General features: G+C 42.7%; 1 protein-coding gene and 1 long non-coding RNA gene across 2 annotated transcripts in view; one reads left to right on the top strand and one right to left on the bottom strand.

The window, feature by feature from the left end:
• The window catches only part of COLGALT2 (collagen beta(1-O)galactosyltransferase 2), a 54,024-nt gene that overhangs the window by 6,618 nt on the left and 23,761 nt on the right, over positions 1-23,645 (top strand). The window lies entirely within an intron of this gene.
• On the bottom strand, positions 18,778-22,667 carry LOC133268188 (uncharacterized). Its single transcript, XR_009742978.1, has 2 exons — positions 21,989-22,667; positions 18,778-19,158 (listed from the first exon to the last, which is right to left on the bottom strand). It is a non-coding gene; the product is annotated as an uncharacterized LOC133268188 (long non-coding RNA).

Below are 23,645 nucleotides of genomic sequence, written 5' to 3'. Positions count from 1 at the left end.
GTTGCCAAGTACCATTTGAATTCAAGTTTTTAGTATCTTCAGGGAGAGAGAGTCCGTAATCTCTGGGCAACCTGTTCCCATGTGGTAGTCACGGGCAAGGAAATTTATGTTGGCTGAGGGTGGGTCTATTGGGGGGAAAACCTTTGGGATAAAAACAAGACTTGCACGAAGATTTGATGTTCTAGTAGTTTTTGTTCCAGTAGCTTTCTTTACTTTTTTGTGTTCTTTCTGCTAAATTGAGTGTGGGTTTTTTTTTTTTTTTCAGAAGGCTCCCTGGTCACTGCTTATCAGACTCCTGAGGAAGAAATTGCAGGTGTTTGAGTATAACTGGAGAGTGGTTGGTTCCTGGGAGGTATGGCATGGGCCTGCCTTCAGACAGGAAAAGAAGGAGCTTCTGCTTGAGGGACTGAAGGGGATAGCAGGACAGCTAGACCTGTTGCTTCTCAGGATGCATGCTGAACCACAGATCAAAGGGTGGTTTTGATCTTCTGTGTAAAGTATCACAACAGCTGCAATTATTTGTTTCAGTCCCCTGAAACTGAAAGTCTTCACATACCAGATCGGGATTCTCTAAAACTAGATCTGTGATACACATGGTGTGCAGAACATTGGGAGCTGCCCATAGCCAGTGCTCACTGTCATTCTTTGGTCCTGGGGAACTTCCTAAAGACCATATGGGCTACAGAGTAGAGAGAGGTCTGAGCTGATGCAGGGTGCTGTCTGTCAGAACCTGGAATTTCCTTCCTGTGGGATGATATCTCAGACATAATATTATTTCAACATGTTTATGTGCATCTCATTTCCTTTATTTTATTGAAGCATAATGTACATTGAAGATCCGCATTGCCAAGGGTCGATTATATCTAAATGGGGCTCACATGCATAAAAACTTCAGGCTAGAAGAACAAAATTTATTTTCACTACGGGGTGGATTTTTTGCCATCTTCTGGCAGAATGTCCAGTTCTTTCAGACAGCTTTGTGGCACTGCTAATAGGCTTATCAGTAAAGAAAAAGGGACTTTTACATTTATTTATTTATTTTTAATGAAACTTCACTATTTGCTTCATTCGGGGCCTGAATCCAGGTTTTAAACATAGAAATGATTGGTTTCCATTATACATGTGTGCACGCATGCACATGGATATCTATCCATCGGTGTTCTTGGACACCTTGGTCTTTTGTTACTGTAGAATGACTCTGGTTTTATTCCTGGTAAGTTAATGGAGGACTCAATAAATATGTGGTGATTTTAAACTTTTTCTAGCTTACTATAGTGACCAAACTCCATTTGAAATCATATACCAAGGTTTTATAAGAGCCATTTTGGTTATGATAATGTTTTGTAGTGTAATGTGTTGATCCTCTTCTTGACACATATGGCACTGCTAAATGAATGATTTAATTTTGTACCAGAGACTGGATAGGGAGTTTCACTGCAGAGGACTGGAATTACATTAATACAGTATTTCTTATGTTTCTTTGGGATTATTTGAGATAGCTGTAAGACATACTGGTAAATAACACCTCGTTATTAAGGAGTGAAGGGTGGTTTATCTTCTGCTTTCATTCTGACCAATCATTTACATAGTCAATATGTCTTTCCCCTTTACTAATATGTAAATATACTGTCAGGTAAAACAGCATGAAAGCCTATGGTGTTGTTTTGGGATGGGAATATGTTTACAACAAAGTCTGTCCTTGCTCCTTTTCCAGGGACTCTTAAAACACTGTCACTGCTGGAGATGTCAGCTTCAGTGTTTCCCTAGTGCCCGTGTGCTTGTAGTACAGGTTTCTGTCTGTTTCCCTCTCGTTCTGTGTGCACTGATAGGAATAATGCACCTCTTCTAAAAATAAGCAGGTTTTGATCTGAACCAGAAAATGCATTAAGTTTAAGGCTGTCCCCACCTTGGGCCCTGGGGCTCATGAGCATCTAAATTGCATGGCAAAGCAGAAGGTAGTGGGAGTCCATGTAAACTGTAGTGCCATGGTAGGTCTCATATAAGTAAGCTCTTTCACATTAGTTTTGTAAGGCTTCAGTTCCAATAAGGAATTTATTTTTTTCTTAAGAATTTTTTTTTCCCTGTAAGGAGGAAAAATACGATTTATTATTCCCCCTCCTCCCCAGGGTACAGACTTCCCTTAATTCTAGAAGGATTGTTTGCTTGTTTTTGCTCTTTGATCCCTCTGCAGAGGAAAGGTTATGCATGGCTGCAGTCTGGTTTGAATTTTGCCCAGTGGCAAAAACTAGGTTCAATAACTGTGAATTGTTAGTTTATATCCTGACCCTGAGAGCAGCTGGTTTATCTCTTCAGTTCACAGATCAGAATCTTGGTTTTGCTACTTGCTTAACAGCTGCTCTTAAAGCAAATGCTGCATGGTACCTTTGGGAATAGAATAGGAATTTAAGGCTGGTTTTTTACTTATTTCCTCAGTATTTTCAATCATTTTTGGCCTTACAAGTTACTTAGGAAAATTGGAGGAAAAGGCTGTTTTCCAGCATTCATACATTGAACTGCTAATTGTGATGTGGAAGTTAAATGTTGAACTCTGACAAATGCAAATGCTTGAATGCTCTTTTTTTTTTTCTTTTCCAGTTTATTGGTTTGAATCCATCCCCACCAGGTTTCAGCCAAGTGAACATAAGCAAGTTCCCATAGTTGGACTACTGCGTGCACTGTGTCTTTAGATAGTCAAAAGCCATCTTGTGGCAAGTCCTAGAAAAAGGTTAACCAGGAAGTGTGAGCGTTAAGACAACAAGTGAAAGGGATGAGAAACCTTTTCCATTCCTATAGTTTATGTCTAGGGGCAAAGAGGAATGTGGCCTATGAAGCTCTGCAGCAAGACTATTCCCTTTCAGTTGTCATCACTTACTGGTTTATGTGAGGATGCAGGGATGTTATGTTATCTCTGTATCAAGAAAAACAAACCAATGTGTTTAAGTGAGATTAAAAGCTCATTGGAAAGAAGCCAGGGTGATTTAATATTTGCTGCAGAGAAAAGAGGTGCATATAGCACTGACCTTGGCTGCACTGCCTCAGCTTGTTGCAGCTGGTTAGTTGTTTTCTGTGATGCATGCTGGAGTGTGGTCCTTGGCTGCTTCATCTTGCTGCTTGCCAGTAGGGAAGTGACTTTTTGGGGTAGCTATACCTCCCAGCTGCAGCTCTGTGTGTGAAGATAAATAAATGCTGCAACAGTGACACAGCCCATGGGGAGGAGTGATGGAGGGTGGGTGCGGTACTGTCCCAAGGTACTGTCTTCAGTGTGAAATCCCAGGATCCTGAGTTATAGCTGCAGATTTGCTGCTCAGTGGAGTTTCAAAGCTGGTATGCCTATTAATGCTGTTAACTCCCCTTGAGGTTTATTGAGGGTATGTTTTTGCTCTTAAAGTCTTCTGAAATGAAATGTCCCTTCCTAGTCTAACCAGAACTTGTAATTGACTCTGTAACCCATCAGGAGAGTGACAAAAATATTTAAAATTAAGTGAAAAGCACAAGCCACTACACTGGAATAGCAAGAATCCTAACAAAAAAGACATATTGAAAGAGGAAAACTCAGCATAGGAACTATATGACTAGGGCAAAGGCTTATGTTTTTATTTTGGAAAGCAACAAGCCTCATGCTTTCTCATTCTCATCTCTGAAAACAGAGGGATTAAAAAGAGTTCTGGTGTCTTCAGGATCTGATGACTGCGTTTTACGTCTCCTCAGTTCTTACGTAGAATTACTGGTAAGGATTGGGAAAAGGAGAATTGAAGTGCCTGATTTGTTACTTGGTTCATTGAAACTGTGTTTTGTGTTCTTATATTGTTGGTACAGTATGATGTTGGTGTTGGCCTTGCATGGGGGAGGTGTGCTCTTCAGGCGCTGGGTAGGGAGGTGAAAGAGCCGTGGGAGCAGGTGAGCCGGCTGTGTGTCCTTAAGAGAGGATGAATGGAAGGAAAACAGGATCTTCGGAGAGACTGTCCGGAACAAAGGTCCTGAACCCCTGCGTTACAATGAAGGAGGTATGGCTAGAGACCCCCTTGAAAGAATAGTGGATGAAGACTCACAAGGAGGGAGAGGCTGGAAACCTGGTACTCTGACAACATTACAAAGGCTCTTTGGTGGTGGTTCTGCAATTGCAGAACACAAATAGGATTTGGAGAACCAGTGAGGAGAAAGCTGTCCCATTAGAGACTGCTGAAGCTCCTTAAAGTGTCTGCATGAAGTTTTCTGTACAGACCCATCTCCTGGCTGGGATTAAGGTTAGTACCTAGGGGTGGGGTGGTTTTAAGGTTTAGGAAAAAAGGTTTGGGAAGCCTGTTTACCTTGCTGAGGGCCTAATAGTTTAGGAATGAGTCCCTGACCTCAACTATTATAAGGTTAATATTTGGTAAAAATGTTGTCTTTGATGAAGATTAGTATTGTGTTTGGGAATTTCTCCTGCAGGAATAACTGAAATTAGGGTTGGTGTTAGGACTTAGAAAATGAAGCCTGAAAAGGCACAAAAAACAGAGGGGAAGTTCAGATTTTCTCTAGAAATCTCTGTGGATCAGGGATAGGAGTCAGGAGCTTGAGCTTCTCTGTTACTGTGAGAAGTGCTCCTGTGGCTGGCAATGGAGATGGTGGTAGGGTTTGGGCATACAAAATTCAAACTTCAGAACCAGTGTTTATTGGAATTGTGCAGGGCCCACATATTTGGGTAGGAAGCTGTTGCCATTGGGGGATAATGCCTTATGCGCTGTTTTACTTTTGAGATTGCTCTACTGTGTGCAAGGAGGATTACGGGTGGGTCAGGGGATTATATATAATTGGAGAATGTGTTGTTTCAAGGTTGTTGAATTCAATGAAGCCTGAAGGCTTGGAAAGGAGTCTGTGGTCAGCAGGAAGGCTGCACCTTATTTTCTCCTTTATGATACAGCTTATCCATTATTTCTGATTATGGCTAGGAAATTTAACAGTCCAGGCACTTGGGTAACTGCTGGATTCTGCTGCTACTGAATTGAGGGGTTTGTTGCCCAGTGGTGACCAAGGTGTTATGCCCTTCTTCTATCATTTGAGAAGGTTTCTGTGTCTTAGAATGCTTATAGTACAAACTCCAACCAAATCCTGGTTCAAGAGCCCCATCTTATTGCTACATTTTTAAGCAATAGCCTTTATACTTATTTTACTTCTGCATTTGTCAATGCAGTGTGTTCTTTTTTGGGTGGGTCTGATAGTTGTAATTGAGGCTGGTGTTTGAGGCAATTGCAGGTCTTGTAAACCACAGCAACAGGAGATGGAAAGAGGGTTGGTGTCAGTGAGCAGCTATGTATTCTGTTCTGATATACAGGAAGGACCTCCTCGTACTACAGCTGGAATAGCTTGGAGGTTAGCTTTCAGATTTTTAAAACGAAATATTCAGGGACCTTTTTTACTGATTTATGTTTGTCCAGACTGAAAAAGTCAGGAGAAGGAGTAGTGTCAATAAGGACCAAAGTCTGGTAGTATCTTTCATTAAGAACATGATCCCTCACTACATGAGGCTTTGAATTGAAGTTACATCTTGGGAGTGGAAGACTTTGAGAACTCCAGTTATTTCTGACCTGTGCAGATCCTACAGATGGAGAAAAGGGGCTTATAATGGTGGAGTGTGTGTTACACAGAATGATTCCCCCTGGGATTCTTTAGGTGACTGTGGATAGGAGTAAGATTTGGAAATCTGAATTGTTGCTGGATTCTGTGTGACCCGCGGAGTTGGAAAGAAGGCTGGTGTTGACTTGGTATTTTATTCTCTATTAGTGTATGTATGGAGTTTCTGGTAATACTGGAATTAATGCCTGGAACTTTATAGCTTCCATAGTTTGGCTTGGTTCTGTCTTCTTCAGTGCTGTCAGATGGAGGTGAGATGTTGGTAGAAGTGAATTCCTTATGTTCTTTTTTGCTGTACAGAACAGTATAAGCCAGGGTTAGGTCTTGGGAGTTTCAGGCTGCTTCAAACTGAGATGTGAGCATATTATTCAAGTCCTGGAGGTTTAGAAAGAGGCCTGTTGCTGATAGGAGCCAAGTGCTGTGTGCTTTTTTGTGCTGTTGATGTGTACCCTGTTAGTGTCTATTTTAGGGGCAAGGATGGAGAGTGCAACTGTTCCAGACCCCAAAGTGTTCTATGGAGCTGACAAAATGAGGAAGAGGCCAGGGGCTGGTAGGGTCTTAGGCCTGATGTTCTCCTTGCAAAATAAAAGGCTCAAAATTTCCTTGTGCCTGAAATGAAATGTGCAGTCCTGGTAGCTGTTAGGAAGAGGCATCAGCATAACCAGTCCCTGTAACCAAGCAAGGAACAACAGAGTAGTAGACCAGCACTATGCTCAGTTTTCCCAGTCTTATGCCATTAAATTTACTTGACTCACTCGCATAAATCAGTTTCTGGATGCAGTTGGTGTTTGCTCCAAATGATACATGCTTCTTCAGTAGGAAGTTCTGGGTGGAGTTTCTATTTAGTTGTCTGAGATGACTGGCTCCAGGGTTCTGGAGAAGCTGATCCGGACTCTTCTAAATGGTTTAGCAGAGAGTAATAGTCGCTTTTGGGTCTTTCTCCTCTTCAAATATTTTTTTTCCCCTCTGGCTCTGGCTGTCATTTTAACTACACTCATTTTTCAAAACACTAATCTGAAAAAAGCTTGGTGTGTGTGACTGGAATATGAAAACGTCACTGCTGCTCAATACCTTCTCAATTTATGATTTTTTACAATGCCTTTTTTTTTTTCCTTAAAACTGGATTTCAATGCAAATTATAATTGTTTAAGTCATGGAGTGGGGGAGTGGGCTTGTGATACATGTTTTTATGAGTCCTTGCACACACATGCTTCCATGCTCCCTCCTTCCCCCTTTTTTTTTTTCTCACACAAACAAGTTAGTTGTTGCTTCCACAAAAAGTTTTGTCAATGAGTTGTTATTTCAGACTAGTGAGCTCATAGCTGTCTGCTGGCAGAACCGTGCTCTGACTTCACACAGACTAAGGCTGTTGCCAGGATTTTTTTGCCTAATACCTGAGCCTTGAAGGAGGCTCTGGTTTATAGAACAAGAATCAAGCTGGTGTTTCCAGCAGCTTTCACTACAAACATTACATCTGTCTATAAATGTGATGCAAATTTAAGGGGGGAGGAATATGTGTTCAAAGGTAGTCTGGGGCTGAGGAAAGCAGTAACTTCTTTTCTACCCTCCAACATATTGTAAAGCCAGTACAATGGTATTGGTTGATCCTGCTACCTGTGGAGAGCTTCAGTCACCTTCAGGTTTGCTATATTGTCTTCTGCAAGGTGCATCATTTATTGCTGCACTTGGATTATAGACGGCATCCTTATTTGAATGCAGACTGCCCAGCCGCTGCAGAGCAGATAGATTTAAATCACAAGTGTTAGCAAGTGTAAAGTCAGTGTACCACAGAGGAGATTTGCTGAGGAGAAAAGACTCAATTATTTTTACTTCTCCAATAGAGTGAGATCTCGAAGGAAAAGTAATAGCGTATTACATCTAACAGCAGTAATCGCCTGCCTGACAAATCTGACCAGCTGCTGTTGCTACTGCAGAACATGAGTCCAAGTTGCATGCTACACATACGCTTTTGGGACAGCTCATAGATAGAAACATCTGGTTGTAACAGTTCAGGCACATAGCTGGACCAAACTCCAGACTTTTCTGTTCTGGAGGGTGTATTTCTTCCGGGTCTCCTGAACTGCCAACACGGAGCTATAAAGCTGTGCTAACTCTGGCATAAAAGTTAAGAATATACTTGGAAGAAACCAAACATGGAGCCAAAGAATCTGAGATTTCAGCTTGCGTCAGGATCTTGTATTGGGTTGCATGATCTGAATAGGTTAATGAAACATTTTAAAACAAAAGTTCTACTCAACTGCTACAGGGCAAAAATAGTTTATGCTGAAATGGTTTGTTAAGGTGTTGGCTGCCTGTCTGGTGGTTAGGTTTGGAGCCTGAGAAATGGGATGCTAACTGAAAATATCCTCAGTGGCCATGAAGCTTAGAAACCCTGTTATCTGCTCTGTCAGTTTCCCAGGCAGTGACTGAGAAACTGGTAGGTGTTTGAGAGTGCAGAATGACTTTCTTGAATGAGACAGAACTAGTGTCTCAGTTTTTCCAAGAGGAAATTAGCTGACTACCTTTATCTCGTTTAAGAAATCCCTCTAGTGGCCAGTTACTTATATGACAGTTGTAGCTGGTTTTGCGCATCAGTTGCTGCTGTTGTATGGATTTTAGATGGAACTCTTGATGGAAGATTTGAAAGATTTCAGAAAAAGGGCCTGGGACAGTTTAGAGATGAAAACCATAAAAATGAAAATGAAAGATTGTGGGTTTTTTTCTGTTTGTTGTTGTTTTTTGGGGGGTGTGTTGGAGATTTTTGTTTTTTGCTTGGCAAAGAGGTGATGCTAAAATTTTTGTTATGGGGACATTAAGTGACACTTTGCCCTATGGTATGTAATAGGTCAGATTAAACGATTTATTGGGCACCTTTGAACATAACTTCTAAGAAAATAAGTGTCAGCAAATAAATTAAGCAATTTGGTTTCAGTTTGTCTCCTTGTACATCACATCTCTGTGTAAAACCCAAAGTCTCTAAAACCAGCATATGCTGTTTTATATGAAGTGGATACATATTTTGTAATACATATGACAGGTATTACATATCATCTATTATTCTCTGTTGCACTGCTGGGATCATGGTAAGGATAGTGTTTATCACTGAGAGAGAGCCTGGGATCATTTTCTGGCACACTCAGTTAAGGGACTGTGTGTTTATTAAAGCTGGGCGGTCACTTTCTTCTCTGCTCTTTCAATCACAGCAGTGCCTTCTGGTGGGCTTATCAGGTATTCAAAAAATCCAGTTTCCCAGCCTTTGAAATTGTCTCGAAGCCCCAGGGAGCTCAAATGTCCAAGCATGAGAATGCTGCTGGACAAGTGCTGTGATGCGTGCAAGGGCTCTTTGGGTCAGAGCATGTCCCTGCTGGGACAGTCAAGTCTAATGCCTGCAGATGTGTGTGGGAGTCTCTCCACTGAGATTAGAAAACACTTTTATCTTCTGCACTTCTGCTGCAATTGATGTATCAAAGCTGGGACTCTTTCACATTGAAAATGGCATAGGTGGGAACAAAATAAAGTCATACATGTATTTTATGGGGCTTCCAATTACCCAGTCAATTTACTAGGAAATTATTACTGAGATTAACTAAGTGCCCATTTCCTCTCTTTTGTTTATATCCTGGCAGTGAAGGAGAAGAAATTAGCTATCCTGAAACTGCACTTGTGGTCAAGATTAAACCTTGAGTAATTAAAACAGATTGTTTATTTGCATTCTTCTCTGTGTACATTTACCACATGTGCTGATGCAGTCTTCAGTGTTTTGCTCTCCCTGAAATTTGCACCTTTCCAGTGACATTTCCTGAAACCCCCACAAAGAGGACAGACCAGCAGAAATGAGAATTGCTATGCTGTGTACTGGAATGTAAGCAATCCCATACTTTGTTTAAATGTCACTTTGTTTTCATGATCCCTTTTCCTCAGTTGGGGGTGAGAAATACACAGCATTACTTACAGAAGGCTGCAGAGCTGTTAGTTTACAAGATTGGAGAAATGCTGAGAACTCAGTTTCTCTTTAAGTGAGCCATCAGCATAGCACCAGTTTTCCATCAGTCTAAGTCTAGACTTAGTCTTTTCCAATATAGAAAACGTGTTCTGATTTTAGCACCCGTAGTATTTCATGTGTGTTCACCAACCAGTAGCCATGTGTCCTGCATGTGTGTGTCTTGCACGTGTGCCCATGCCTCCTTCCATAGGAGAAGCTGCGTGCATTCCTCCAGCTGTGAGTGAAAGAGGGCATTGCAAATGGAAGATTTAGACTCAGAAATTTTAGCTAGCCCACAGTATTTGGAGCTTAAAAGTAGAAATGCTTTGCTTACACACAGCTGCGTCTAGTGCTGGGGTTGTTAATGTTTGAGGTGTTAGTTCAGAGGACCATGTTGTTCTGTGCTGAGATGACACAAAACCTTTTCTCTTCTTTTTATTTATTTCCTCCTGCCAACTGAGTTCTCAGGCAGCAAGAACAGAGGTTTACCTGCCAGGTTTGACAGCTTGCTTAGAAGCACGCCGTTGGAAGTACAAAACAATGAAAGGCCATTAATAAACCAACTTGGAGTCACAGCCCTCTATTATCCACATGCCTGGTGCCTGTGAGCCTGGAGCTGGGGAGACATCACCACGTCAGCAAAGGATGCAGTCTGTTGAGCAAAGAACTCAACAGGTTTGGGCCTAAATTTGAGACACTACAGCAGTATTAAGTCATGTTTAGCACTGTACAGGCTGGAGTCAGGGCCTCAGCTCCTCGGTCAAGTCATCCACTTGTTTTAGAAGCATGTGAAAGTATTTCTAATCCTGGAGATGTTTTATTGTGTTTTTTTTCCTCCTCTGTAGTACAAGTGCTTCACTGCTTAAAGAAAAAAAAAAAAGAAAAAGAATCTAGAGCCACATCCCCCAAAACCCAGGTTTTTTTTCAGTGAGGAAGGCAAAATGCTTGGTCAAGAAGAGAGACTTTTGCCTTTAAGCTTGCAGGAGTTTAAAAGCATCATGAAGGAAAAACTGTTGAGATTGCCATGGCCACAAATTTACCACTCATCTGACGAATACTCTGTGAATGTGTTAAGTAAACTGCTCTACAAAAGGTGGGTATCTATAGCTTATTTCAGTGTATATTTTGGAAGGGGTGTAGGCTTGTTTTATCATTCCCAGCCCTGACACCCACTCCTTTTTTTTGTGACTTGTGAAAATCCACTAATCTCTTTGCCTTTGTTTCCCTGTCTGTAAAATGAAGCTATAATGCTGCCTCAATGGAGTGCTTGGGGAGGTTGAGGCCTTTGCTATGGATTTTGGGGGCCTCCGGGCATACCCTCTAGCCTGTCTGATTCATATTGCCTAATTCCCAGAGTACATTGAAGATGGGTACACTTAGCTATTCAAGGTGAGAATGCTGTAAAATGTGTCCATGGGTAAAATTCAGTAAATTTTAATTTGTGACTATTTCATGCTAGCAAAGTGTTTCCCTTTTCCTCTCTCTTCTCCCCCCATATTTAGAACCATCTCAGCTTATGAGATAGTCACCTTTTCAGCTGTTTCTTCATCTGAAATGTCATGGACAAAATTACAAATGGCATGCAGGAAAAGTCTCTACTTCACATGTAAAGGTTGATTTTTTTTTTTTTTTTTACTTTTTTTTTTTCCCCTGCATGGCTGCAGAGTTGTTTTTCTAATGTCTTACTTAATTATGGGTAAATTTGCCAGCAAATACGACATAATCCATTTATTTTGAAGCACTGTGCCATTCCATGCAACTCAGAGTATGTCTATTTTCCAGTGTAACTGACTACTAGAGAAGGATTAGGCCAAAATTATGAAGTCTCAAGTTCCATGCTGCTTTCAGCAAAGCCTAACTTTAAAATAACTTGCTAATGACTGTAAGCCTTAGTTTAATGTTGGTGACAGCAAAATTTGGCATAAACTCCTTTATGTCAAGTGAAACCTGTGCCAGTGAGAGGACAATGAAAGTCACTGTTTGCTGCAAATCTGTAGTAAATTAAGGGAAGTGTACAGTCTGATTGATATGCTTCACATGCTGCATATGATTAACTTCGTCCTGTAGGTTCTTAAGGATTATGCATTGGTTGGGCTATTAAAGTGTTAGGGGTGTGGCTTATTCTGGGAGAGAAGTGCTGGTTGCATCTCCAGCATTAACACTTTGGTTTTGCTTTTTTTTTATTGCTGATTCCTTGATCCCAGAATATAAGAAGTTAAATGACATGAATGTTTCTGGCTGTGTTCCTTTTTAAGGGTGCTCTCTGAAGCTCTGATAACCCATGAAGAGGCAAAAATCTTTTATTCCTGACCCTGTGACTACCTAGGGTGCTTTAGCCTTTGGCTATGCTACTTAGTGGAGTATTAGAGGAACAAACTGCATCTCAGTCATAGCCCTGGCTGGCCCCGTGTACAACCTTGGCATGGTTGGACGGTGGTAGAGACCGAGTTTAACATAGGTGGTGGAGAGGAGGGTCTCCTGACTGTTCAGAAGATGGGCACAGATGGGAAGTCGGGCCTCAAATGTCAAACTTAGCTTAACAGTGCAGGAAAGACACAATGTGGCAAAGACTTTGAGCTTCCTGGACTTAGCAAAGTGCTTGGGAATGGATACTGAACTAATTAAGTCTGTGAAGGCATAAGTAAGTCCCTGAAGGCCTGGATGGTGAGTGCAATACAATGCAAGATGTAGGCTTATCCACATGTAGGTACTGAGCAATAGCTAAAGAGGCAACCTGATTCCCAAATCTTCCCCTCCTATGGTTATCCTGCTGGTTGGGTAAACCTCTGCTGCAGAGATGAAAGTTCTGTAGCCATTTGCCGTTTTATCATTTGGCGACAGTAACTGTCCAGTTGGATCGATGTTGAACTTTTATTAATTTATGTATTTATTTGTACTTTTCCTGCATTCTTTTCTGTATGGTTCCTCATTGTTTATAATGTTAATGCAGACTGTAAAGCCAGTGCACATACCTTGCCTTAAAGACATATTGTCCTAGCCTATACCCATTGTGCCCTTTAATTGCCTTACCGGATGGCAAGCAGCAACATCCTGGGATGTGTGTCATGATTGTTTTTTAGCTGTGTGTTCAGTTTACTTCATGTGGCTCCCATCAGTAGCAGCTGTTGTAAACAACTTGGATATCTTTGGAAGGACCTGAAGATAGTGTTAGGTGAGTTTCGGGCTTTAGTCTTCCCAGGAGCATCTGGTACACAGATGTTTGCTGTTGTGTTTTGAAGTTCCTTTTCTTGTTTTTGATACTGCAAGTGAGCTTCAGAAGTGTTTTAAAAAGCAGAAATGCTTTCCTTTGGTTGGAGAGAGATATTAGCCTTGTGACTTCTTGGAAGGCTGTGACATTTCCTACCAGCCATGCCCCTGAGTGGCCAAGAATGTGCGTCAGCACATAGTGATGTTAAATGGGATAAATAATGCAAATCCAGTATCAGCTGTGATGTGACTTGCCCATGAGATGGCATCTGAAGCTCTTGTCCTAGCTTATTCAGCTGTGCTGTCTCCAGTGTTCACCCAGAGATCTGAGCTCTTGGGCCAGGTTTTCTCCTGGTTTCTACCAGTGCGTTCTTGTTTGCGCTTTTCCTGTACAGGCTGGCTTGGGGTGCCCAGCAGTGCTGGTGTGTGTGTGAGGAGGCAGACTGGTGGTCTGTTAGGTGATTTAATGATGCCTCACCTTGTTCTGTGCTCTAGACAAAGCCTTTAATTGACACATCTTCTGGCTGTAAAAGCAATAATAGCATTTTCCTTGCTTGCAGACTAATTTATTCTTCTTGAAGGTACTGCTTCCAGAAACATTGGAGTTGGTTGCCCCTTAGGACAGCTCTAAGGCTTGGTCAGTGCTTTGTGGTCTGTGTAAGAGGAGGTGCTCCAGCAGCAGGAGGACGGCCAACTTGCCTACAGATTTGCTTGTGAGCTAGGCAAGTGCCTGGATCTCATGTGAAGTACAGGACAAAAAACTTAGCTTGGCCAAGCTAATTTCTCTCAGCAGCTACACTGCAAGTGAGGCATACAGAGCTGGAACAGGGAAGGTATAAATGAATACCAGTGTGTACATTGCCAGCAGACAGTGGAGCTGAGGGCTGGCCCTTTTCTGTTGGAGGGCAGGTTATGCAGAGGGCCAGTAGTTCTTCAGCCAAATGCTGGGTGTCCTCCACTTTGTTTTGATGTCTTTCATGATTAAACATTTCCATATGGTGGTGCAACAGAAATAAAATACTTTGCACTGGGCTCATTGGCCTGCATGTCCCAGGAGCATGAATTAAAAATTCCAGCCTCCTGGAAGTTGATGGGATCCTTCTTGTGGTTGCAGGTATTGTTACTGGGAGACTCTTTGAGACTGCTGTACTCGGGCAGTCCTGACTTGGGATGGTGTCTGAGTCCAGAATTTCTTCCTGCGTGTAACTCCTGCTTTCTAAGCCTTCATGGGCAAATGCAGATTGTCGCTTCTGGTGGAATGGACGTGTACCCGTGGGGCATACGTATGCCCCAGCTTTTTCTAACTCCTTGCAGCTGTTAATCCAAGGACCCTTCTCAGAGGGGGTGGACACTAGGGTTGCAGAAAAGCATGAGGACCTCCAGTAAGCTCTGCAGGCTTAGTAGTCAGTTACAGTGCTCTGTACTGTCCAAAAGCCTACAGAGGTGGAATTCAGCAAACTGTTGCTCAGCAACTACGTACCTGAATCCTCAGAAGTCTTCAAGACCAGCTGAACTGGAGGATAGCTCCTAGCATTTGTGCCACATTTTTTCAGAAATTGCTGCACATTCATGAAATGTTTTACAGCTGAGGTTTCTATGTGATGTTTCTTGCACCTGAGTATGTAGGCAAATTGCAACTTGTTGGAGACTAGGTCTGGAAGGCTTGGTGCTGTTGTCCATTTGACAGTCCTATTTAGCCTGCAGCAACAGCAAAGGAATTTCTGGTCCACTGGAGACCTGAAGGGTCTGGATGGAAATCAGCCCTAAATGCAGATCTGAATTCAAGCAGATAACTTGGGGTGGCAGTTCTATTGCCTGGTCTGTGCAGGGCTTTTCTTGAAAAGCTGCTAACAAAAAGTAGTGACTTCTGGTGTAGAGCAGCCCTGGTTTGTTTAAACCAGGCTAGAGGGTGACCATGTGATGCAATATATGTCCTTGCAGTTCAGGGCCACTGGGGACTTCTTGTCATGGTTGCCTGATGGTTTTTTCATTCATTCTTGCTGGGGTCTGTTCCTTGCTCCGCAACTGACTGTTGGTTTGAAGCCTGCATGTCACTTGCAGAAAGTCTGCAGGATGCTGAGAGCACTTAGCAGAGCAAGTGCAACCTGCCAGTCCTGCTTCATGTGCTAGTGGGAGCTCCCAGCAGTTTGGTTCCATTGAGTTTATACCTGTGCTTTCAATAGGAGAAAATCTGATTTGAGAATGAATGTCGCCCAGGGACTTACTGATATGTGACAGTGATGTGTCTTTATCACTTATGCTGCACTTGCCTAGCAGCTTGAAGGGAAAGCTTACACATGGGGAAAGATAAAGGACAATTGTAAACTACTAAGCAGATTGAATGGATTTCTTCAAACATGAGAAGGTTGTTGAGCTGTAGTGTGAAGGTCACTGCAGGTGAAAGAAATCTCTATTTTCAGCAGTTTGCATCAAGCTGTGTGTAAATGTTGGTAGTTCGAGGGAGACTGATGTGAAAATATGAAATACTAGTGATTTTCAGTGACTACTTTATTTTGAGCATTTCCTGCTCTGGTGTCCTCAACATAAAAAGGACATGGAACTGTTGGAACAAGTCCAGAGAAGGGCCACGAGGATGATCAAGGGAGTGGAGAGCACCTCCTCTATGAACATAGGCTGAGAAAGTTGGGGCTGTTCAGCCTGGAGAAGAGAAGGCTGCGTGGAGACCTCAGAGCAGCCTTCCAGTATCTGAAGGGGGCCTACAGGGATGCTGGGGAGGGACTCTTCATTGGGGACTGTAGTGATAGGACAAGGGGTAATGGGTTAAAACTTAAACAGGGGAAGTTTAGATTGGATATAAGGAAGAAGTTCTTTCCTGTGAGGGTGGTGAAGCCCTGGAATGGGTTGCCCAGGGAGGGTGTGAGTGCTCCATCCCTGGCAGTGTTCAAGGCCAGGTTGGACGAAGCCTTGGGTGAGATGGTTTAGTGTGAGGTGTCCCTGCCCATGGCAGGAGGGTTGGAACCAGATGATCTTAAGGTCCTTCCCAACACTAACTATTCTATGATTCTAAAATTTTTCTTAATGGCCAAGCATCCTTAGCCGCTTTGCTTGTAGGAAGAACAGTTTATGCTCTGTTCTTACATTTCTCTTGCAGGTCTTCCCTACTTTGAAGTAGACCTTCAAATGCTAAATTTTGGTTTCATCTTGAAGACCACTATTACTAGCATTGTTCCTTTTTCTTTGTCTGGGTTGACATGCAAACCACTGTGTTCCTATTTTATATTTCCTGTGGCCTAAAAGAAAAGATGGCTGAAAGTCTTCAGGAAGAATGTCTGTATTGTGGTGTATCAGCAAAATTTTCACAAGAAAGGGTCAATTATTGTGTATTGTTCCTTTGCTCCAGAATTAACTTGGTGTGTTTCTTATTGCTGCTTGAACTCCTACTTAGTGACATGATTTAAAATATTCTGTTTCCATTTCCTATTTTCTTATATTATTTCTGTTAGCTTGCACTGGGCAAGTGAAGAAAAATTACTTTTATTTGTAGCCATTTAATTGTACAATATGTGGATTACAATAAAAAGTGTTTCTCTGTGTGTTAAAATGACTTTGATTAAGTCTTGTAGGATATGATTAGAATTAAAATCCGTTCATAATAGAAGGGAAGTCATCGTTCATATTTTAAGTCAAGAGTTCCTAAAAATTTCTTGTCTGGAAAGGTACATTCTTAAACACTTTGGAATAATGGAGAATACTTGTCTCAACCACATAATACTGAAATAAGTACTCAATATTTCTTTTCCTGCTTCAGAGGAGAAGTCTCTTGATCCATACCAGTACTACAGTATATCAGCAAAAGAAGAGAGTTCTTGGTTTGAAGTAGTAACACAAGCTTTTGACTGTTAATGTAACCTGAGAAAAGAGGTGAGGTTCAGGGAAAGGCAGAGAAGGTAAAGGAAGATGTAGAGAGCAATTAGGTTTTCTTTCCTGGCATGCTGCAAAACCTACTTTTACATTCTGAGAATTTCAGTATTGTATATGTAAAACTGTAAAAAGTGAAAGATATACCTCTGGTGGTGGTGGGCTGGGAGACAGGCACTGTATGCTTAATGATGCATGCAGACAGGGCACAGTGTCATGGTTTAAGCCCAGCCTGTCACTCAGAAACCATGCAGCTGTTTGCTCACTCCCCCAGCTTCCTTCCCCCACTCCCGGAGGGATGGGGTGGAGAATCTAAAGAATGTAACTCCCAGAGTTTGAGATAAGAACAGTCCAGTAACTAAGGTATAACACAAATCACTACTGCTGCCACCAATAATAATAATAATGATAAAGGAAATAACAAGGGAAGAGAATACAACCGCTCACCACCCGTCGACCGATACCCAGCACAACCTGAGCAGCGATCTAGCCCTTCCAGGGAACTGCCCCCAGTTTATATACTGGGCATGACATGCTGTGGTATGGAATACTCTTTTGGTTAGTTTGGGTCAGGTGTCCTGTCTCTGCTTCCCCCCCCCCTCCCTGGTTGAGCATGAGACTCAGAAAGTCCTTGGTGAGACTAAACATTACTGAGCAGTAACTAAAAACATCGGTGCTATCAGCACTGTTCCCAGGCTGGAAGTCAAAACAACAGCACTGCATCAGCTACTAAGGAGTACTACTGCTGAACCCAGGACACATGGCTATAACTTTTTTTGGGGGGAAAAAAAGAAAACTGGAAAGTAAGCAATTGGGTGGAAGGACTTGGGCCTACCTTTCTCTCCAGTACTGGGCATGTAGTGGTGGGCCATGCCCTGAGTCATCTTACTGGAGGCAAGGCAGGCTGTGGGAACCTTTCACTCATTTTTCTGCAGGCTTGATACACAGACTGAGAGCTTTTCAGATGTTCCTATTTTGGGGGACCCTTACTAATGCAGTATGGGACTATATTCAACGTCCCCATTTAAAAATAAGTGGTACTGAGCACCTAAATTTGAACAGATTCTGCCCTTTAAGACCTATTTTTTGTTACCAGAGCCAAGAATATTTCTAAATACGAGTGTTCCTTCCCAGTGGCTTACACACTTCCCTTAATCTTGACCAGCTGCATTAGCTGGTGTTTCAGTTAGCACTTGTGGGAACAAGCTATCCCTTCAGAAATTACAGAACTGTTGCAGTTAATTTCTCGTTTGAGCAAATCTATTTCAGCAGCTAGTCACAGCCCTGACCCTGTGTGTGTGAGATTTCCTGGGCTTTCTCTAGGGGAGTTGTTTTCTCCAAGCCAAGTCTGCTTGGAAATATTCACAAGGCCAGATGCAGATGTTTTTTTTTTGTTTCTTTTAAAGCTTTGCCTGGAACAGAGCGACTGCAGGGAGAAGTAAAGCAAGACAAAGAGAGGACTTGGGATGGAGGCAGCAGAAACCTCCCTTGCACGCCAAGAGAACTCCCTGTATATGGGTGCCACAGAAGCTGATAAGCGTGGATATTTTATTTATTTATTTATTTAATATATTGGCATGGCTTTTCTGGGTGAAGTTGATTAACCTGTTGTGTCTGTGTGCACTAACTTAAGCACATTCCTGTCATAGTACTACTGGAGACAACCTGAGGATCTCAGGGAGTGAGAAGCAGAAAAGTGAGAGATTCTTGAGGTAGTGTGAAGAGAGCAAAGATCTTGGTGTTTGCAAATGTACACATATACATCTGTGACTCATTCTCTTACTTGGGCTTGGAAGACCACTGCAGGTTTCAAAATCGCTGCTGCCAGCAAAATCCATTATCCATGAGGTGCTGAAGGACACTGGGAAAGAGTTAGAGAAGAGACGTATTTGTTGCATTCCTGTACTGTGAGGTTCTGCTCTTGTACAGCTGCCCAGCCTGGAGAATGTTGCTTGTCTTATTGCTGGCTCCACACCCCAGGCAGCTCCCTGCACTGGTGTGGGCTCAGACCACATCTCCACCAGGGGCTGACATCTTGGGGCCCAGTTAAAACAACTGGGGAGGGGGGGTGGGGGGTGTGTGGGGAAAGACCTTCCAAATTCCAGAAGTCTGTCCTTTATTTAGGAATTAAGGAAAACCCTAGAACAAATTCCAAGTCCCTATAACGCCAGGAAGTCTTACACATACATTAAGATTTTAGCAACTTTTTAAAATGCTTAAACAGTTCTTTGAACTTTTATCTGAATGTTCAGACCTTACTAATGAAGTGTGTGAGCATAATTGCACTAAAATAAGTGGTGGTGTAAGGAAGGTTTAAATCTGTACAGTCTCTTTGAACTGCACTGTTGTGGGCTTAGCTTGGTGGTGTCTCATGATGTCTTGTCCTCTCATCCCATTGATATCTGTTGAGATTTGAGGTATCAAGTCTTGGGTTAATAGATGAAAAATAGGGCTGGCAGCCCAGGGAGAGGCACAAGTATCTGCAAAGCAGCACAAGAGTGTTTCTAACTACAAGAAAATTGTTTATTAACTGAGTCTCCTCCATGATGGGTGAACAAGATTTGGGAAATCAGGGTATATTGCCCAAATGGGTACTAAACAACACTTTACTCACGCATCAAGCCATGCTAGAGGCAGTAAAACCCAGCTGCTTTAGAGTGGATAGTGTGCTGTGTTCCTCAGGGGGAAGATAGAGCCATAGCTATGGAAGCTTTGTCTCAGGCTGTTGTAATGGTGCAGCTGCTTTCTGGTAGTTCTCTACTGCCTTGGGAGCTTTTCTGTCACTGGGTTTCGGAAGTGTTTTGCCTCTTTTTTGTTTTGAATCTTTTTCCTCCCCTTAAGGATCCATACCATTCCAGTCTCTTCCAGCTGCACTGTTTCCTAGTCAAGCTAATTCATCACTGGTTCACAGTAGAAACTGTCAGGTTGGTGGTTCTTATATTTTGAATAGGTTTTCTAAGTCTGGCAGCATTCAAACAAAAAGGCAGGGAGAAATGACTCATCTGTTACTTAATTTACCACTTGTTTTGGGAAATCTAAATCCAAATTTGTATTTGATTCATATTAGGGATCCATTGCTGGATTTTTTTCTTTTTTTTTTTCCCCAGTAATTTTTGACATGGCTGAATTTACACCCAGAATAAGCACAGTCATCAATCAGGGTAGCCTGTGTATGACAATGAGCTCAGTTCTCCACTCAGACCAGGGAGCTCTTCAATCTGCCTAAAGTGACTGAAAGCTGGAGGCATTTGCTGCAGGATCCAAGCAACTTGGAGGCCTGTAGCAAGCCTTGCAAAGCTAGAGGTACCTTGCTGTCTTCCCTATTTTTGCTTTTCTTTAGTTATACTTAAGGTGTTAAAATTCACATAGTTTTCCATTCATTGCTTGTCATTAGCACTGTGGTAAAAAACATTGGACCGTTGTAGCAACTTGAAAGTAATAGCTAGGGCTGAATGAAGTAGCATGGATTTTCTAATGCTCTGGGGTTTGAAATCCCTAGTGTTTTCCCAAATCATCGGGGGAACTCCCTGTGTGGTGCTCTGATGCTACTAGCTCAGGGCAGCAGTTGTAAACATGCTGAGTCTTGCTCTCAGGGCTGAGCTTTCCCATCTGGTGAGCCCAGCTTTGGCTATAGCCATTATACCAGGAGTAGGGGACACAGCTCTGCTGACTCAAAAAACTAGAATTCAGCATTTCTTAATAAACTGGAAGGTGGCAGGTTAAGTGGCCTTGCTAAGCAAACAGTGAGAGAGCTGGGCCTGAACTGTATATTCCCTATGCATCTGTATTATTCCTAACAAAAGGGGAATGATAGGGCTCTGCAAGTGAACTCCTTCCATTCTGCCTCACTACCTCAAATGTGTGAGGACGTGGAGGGGTTCTAGGTCCAATCTGAGTATTTGGGCACCTCTGTTACCACAAGTTGTAGAAAACACAGTGTACAGAAATATACTTCCTTTATTGCTGTTTGAGATGAAACCTATCTCTGAATGCTTTGTTGCTATTCTGTTCTGTAGAAGGTGGCCAAGGTGAGCTACTGGTGCTTTTGTCACCAGTTTCTATGTTCCAGTTGTTAGGAGTGATCGACTAACATTCTTTCCATTGACTTTCAGCTTTGCTTTGGGTAAGACCTTGTGAGTTTAAGACATGTGGCCAAAATACGGCTCTTGTTTCAGTGGAACTCAGTATTGGACTACATCTCGTAGGAAGCCTTGTGGGTAATTGAATCCCTGGATGCAGGCAGAGAAAAAATGAGGGAGACAGCTTAAATTGGTATCTATGAGGTTTCCTGGGACTTGATTACATACCCAACTCAGTGCTGCAGCAAGACCCCAGGAAAGCCATGGATGTCCTCTTTGTGTGAGCCGTTCTCACTGCAACCCTAACCACCAGTGGCATTCTGACCATTGTCATCTGTGGTATGTGCTTGGCTGAGTTTGGCTCTCATAGCAGTAAAGGGAGAACCCAACACCCTTCTCAAGACTTACAAGCTTCAAAACACTGACAGAAAGGGAAAGGATTCCTCTCCTAGCTTTTGTTTTTGAGAGCTAGCTGCCTCCAGTTCTGACTCTGCTTTGCAGTATATGCTTCTTGACCATGAAGTACTTACCTGCGTTTGAAGCTCTCCCTCCCTCCCTGTTTGCCCAAGGGAAGAGTTGGTAAATGTTGAATTCAGTAGGAAAATTACTGTAGGGGCCTGGCGGTAGAGTTTTCCACAACTTGTGTTACAATGTGCCCTGTACTCTGACAAGCCAGAGGCACACAGAGATGTTTTTGTCCTCTAGTACTTTTCCTGTACAGATGGTGAAGGTGAAAATTTTCTCCTCTGACCCAGTGCCTGAGGTAAATCAGCTGTAAATAGCTTGGGAGAACAGGCTGGGATGTGAAGAAGTAAAAAAGTGTGATTTATTCCCCCCCTTTTTTTAGGGACGAAAGGAGGAGGATAACCATTACAGCCTAAATTAACTCCCTTCTGCAAACATAGTTTGAGGAGGAATTACCAGGCAAAAAATACAAGCAGTTTGTGAAAGGAGCAGTTTTCCTTATATTCTGGTACTTGCATGTTACTTAGTAGGTGCTTAATGTTGCGCTTACTTTTCCACTACTCATGGTACTTGAGCTTTTTTTTGGGAGGGGGCAGTTTAGGAGGCTGAGCGCGGACAATGAGGGCTTGTGTCCATAGTGAGGGTACTGGTTAAAGCCAAAATAAATACTGAAGTGGTTATAGTTATGCTGACAGAAGCCCCTACATGAACATTCTCACTCAAACTTTTCTGAAGTTTGACTTCTAACTTTTGGAAATGAGTTTACATCTGAGTGGAAAAAGCTGCCAAGTTACTGGAACAGGAGTGTCCATCTGGAGGTCTGTTCCAGTTTAATTTATTAAACTTTCTTTTCCGAAAAGAGTGGCAGGAATTTTATCTTTTTGCCTTGTCACTCCACCAGTCCTCCCTGGCTGTGTTGCATGGGCTTTAAGTTTGTAGATCTTGCAGGAGACCTTTTTTCTTTCAAATTTTAGACGCTGTTGATCAGCTCTTGAACATGAAGTTGCCTTCTCTTTAATGCCAATGTCATTGATGTAACCTGTCCATATTAAGGGAAGTCTGCTGTTTAAGTCTTCTCCCCCAGTTACTGGTTGTAGGCAGTCTGTGTTGGCTTTCAGTTGAGGGTTGACTGTAGAAACTTCATCAGGTCCTGCATCTGGAATGTAAGAACCCTTAGCAGTCATGCAGGCTGGGGAGCAGCTCTGATGAAAGGGCCTCAGGGGTCCTCTGGCCCTATGGTGGAAAGCAACCTGAATGTGAGCCAGGGTATGCCCTGGTAGCAAAGTTCAACTGCATCCTGGGCAGCATGAACAGAAGGAAAGCAGGAGACCACAGGGAGGGATTATTCCCCTTTTGCTAGGCACCTGTTTGATCACATCTAGGTTTGAGCCCTCTTGGTGAAGAAAGATGTTAACAGGCATGAACAAGTCCAGCAGAGGACCGTGAAGATGATGCTGGAGAACTGTACTCCTTGCCAGCCAGCTCATGTCTCCTCTTCCTGTGGCCTTGTACTTAGTACATCTTCTTGTAGCTCCTGCTTCATCTTGACTGCGCAAATGTTTCAAACTGATACACTCAAAAAATGTGACTTGAACCTGACGCCAGGCCAAGAAAAATGTTGATAGACTCAAACACAAAGAATAGTATTGTGCTCACCAACCTATGCAAAAAAAAATATAAATTAGGCACTGCATTAGTATAAGGGCCATGCGGACTGCTAAGCTGCGTTCTTGGTGAGCTAAATGAAGCTGCGTTAAGGTGATCTACTCTCCTCACCCTGTCAAGTGCACAGCATGCATCAGTAAGGATCAGAGGATATAGTAACAACACTTTCTTAGGACAGGCAAGTGAGGAGAGGTGGTGATGTCTCATATGTATGGCATGCTCCTGCCATCAGACTTGCAGGATTTGCAGAGAAGACACCTTGTCTTGTGCCGTCAGGAAGAGTTCGGGCAGACTGTAGTTGCTTTTCTGCAGGTATTGGAAGGTACTGCTTCACCTCACCTACTGTAGGCCTTTTTCAAGAGGAGCCATCACAGGACACTGCCAGTACAGTGTCTTCCATCTTCCATGTGATGCCATCTGACCCCAGTTTATCACATGAGTAATCTCATCCCACGGCCTTGCCTTCCTGTACCAAACACGACACAATCCTTCCTGACCCCTGGAAAGGGCAGTCAGTTTTACAGAGCTGGGGAGGTATAACATGGGTAACAGACCACCTTTGGTGGTTGTGAGATCTACAGCAGAAATGGCCTTAGCATCTTGAAAATGCACAAAGAATGAACAGGGTTCAGCTGGTCCATCCAGTCAGAGTTAGAGCACTGAAGTTTTAACTGTGTACTCAGCTTCTTGAAGTCCTACAAACTGTCTATCACAGAAGAAGAACTCGTAATGGGGAATATCCTGACGTGACTCTCATG

This window comes from Pezoporus flaviventris, unplaced genomic scaffold (assembly GCF_033815535.1).
Source record: "Pezoporus flaviventris isolate CSIRO_AGI_PZ_B2104156 unplaced genomic scaffold, CSIRO_AGI_Pfla_v1 ptg000013l, whole genome shotgun sequence".
NCBI classification, from domain to species: domain Eukaryota; kingdom Metazoa; phylum Chordata; class Aves; order Psittaciformes; family Psittacidae; genus Pezoporus; species Pezoporus flaviventris.
This window is presented reverse-complemented; position numbering and strand designations above follow the sequence as displayed.